Raw genomic sequence first — 2276 nt, forward strand, 5'->3', positions numbered from 1 at the left:
TTGTCTTCATGTAAGTCTCCTAACAAGTGGAACAGGAGGTATCTCAGTCTCTGTTACCTACCATTGGATCCTCTTCCCCTACATGGACTGCCTGGTTGTGTACACATATCCCAGCGAGGGTTGGTACAAAAGGGGTCTCCTCTGAGGAGAAGGGGAGGGGATAATGATTGGAGAGACTGGTAAGTGTCAGGCTGAGAAGAAATGAGGGGGCTGTGATCCAGATGTAAAGTGAATAAATGAAAGAGAGAAAGACTAGCATAATACTCTGAAACTATAAGAACAGCAATATAAAGTTTTACTGAAATAAGAGGTACATATATAAAATATTTTTGCATAAAATGATATAATGGCTAGAAGAGATGGCTTTGTCCATAAAGTGCTTACTCCAAAACCTTGAGGACTTGACTTTGGATCACTTGAACCAATGTTAATGCCAAGATGGAAGTATCCACATGTTATTTCAGCTCTAGTGAGACAGAAACCAGATGGTCCTTGGAAATAATTTACCAGAGAGCATACCCAAAGCATTGAGCTTCAAAATCACACCGAGTTCATGTCTCTCTGAGAAAATAAGATGTAAAGTGATTTAGGAAGATGCCTGATATTTATCTCTGGCCTTTACATGTACAACTTACACACACACACACACACACACACACACACACACACACACACACACACACATGCATGCACACATAACCAACTATATAGACCAACATCACACACCAAAACAAATGCCATAGTCTTTATAAAACACAGGAAAATTTTTAAACTAAGTTTTCATTAAAAGTAAAGTGTCAATGATTTATACATAGAGATAGGAAGAATTACTTGGTTTGAATGTCAATTTATGCCCAGTAGAAATAGCCCCTCTTTTCATTATTCTTTAATCTAAAAGCATAGAAGGCACCTGTGACAATGTACTTAATTATGAAGTGCAGACTGAGACAATTGGCAGAATAACATATCTTCTATCTACCGAGGAAGCAGGCCAGACTCCTCGCTGATACTGCATTTGACAATAGAATTACATTTCTGTTTCAAGCAGGTTTTATCAATCACACAGTCATTAAGTCAAAATGGTTTCTGGTTTTCAGTACCCTGAGATGCCATTATATAATACCACTGATTAAGCTGGAGGAGCGGACAGGCAGTCTGGCAATGGCTCTCTACACTTCACTCACCAGGCACATAGAGGCTGTGCTTCTGTCAAATTGGCTTTTTAAAGTAATTGACACTGTATCAAATCTCTTTGGGCAGATGTGTCATTCACTACCACTTTGCTCTTTCCCCTGTCTTTCTCATGGTTTTCTCTTTCTTGGTTCCATTTTTAGTCTTGGTCTTTTTGTGCCTTTTGACTTGAACTGACTCCTCACCTGAAAAACATTACTTTTACCTAGAACACAACCATGAAGTCATAACATCTTTTGTGATAACTTAATTTTACATAAAATATTTTAAATGATATTTTCTAATTCCTTTGATATGGCATTATTTTTTTACTAAGGTAAAATATTAACAAGATTATATTATGCAAACACCAATAATTGATATGCCTAGAAAATAAAATTGTCCTTATAGTCCTTATAGTTACAAAAACTTGGTTTGGCTAAAGCCCATGAGAATCCAATTTTAAGAATACACAAAGATAAAGCAATGATCGCTACACATATAAACTATCACATTGACTGTTCTTATTCCCAAGTATATCTCTATAGAAAAACAATGTTTCTGTTCCTGGGCCTTTCTGTCTATGTGGTCTCTGCTTCTCCAAAACAAAACAAACTATTAAACTATTCTTATTTAAAACTGATTCAGTAATGTGGTTAGCCCCTCTCTTACCTGGGCATCCATCCCATGTGCGACCACCCAATCCAGACACTTACTGATGTCTGGAAGCGCTTGCTGACAGGAACTTGATATAGGTGTCTCCTGAGAGGCTCTGTCAGATCCTTATTAATGCAGGTGTGGATGCTTTCAGCCAACCATTGGACTGAGTATGGAGAACCCAATGGAGGAGTTAGAGAAAGGACTGAAGGAGCTGAAGGAGTTTGCAACCCTATGTGAGGAACAACAATATCAACCAACCAAACCTCCTAGAGTTCCCAGGGGCTAAACCATGAACTAAAGAATGCACACAGAGGGACCCATGATTCCAGCTGTGTATGTGTCAGAGGACGGCCTTATCTGGCATCATTGGAAGCCCTGGGTTCTGTGACAGCTTGATGCCCCAGCACCACTGATAGGGAATGATACGGAGTTGGTGTGGGTATGGG

The sequence above is a fragment of the Rattus rattus genome, chromosome 3 (assembly GCF_011064425.1).
Source record: "Rattus rattus isolate New Zealand chromosome 3, Rrattus_CSIRO_v1, whole genome shotgun sequence".
NCBI classification, from domain to species: domain Eukaryota; kingdom Metazoa; phylum Chordata; class Mammalia; order Rodentia; family Muridae; genus Rattus; species Rattus rattus.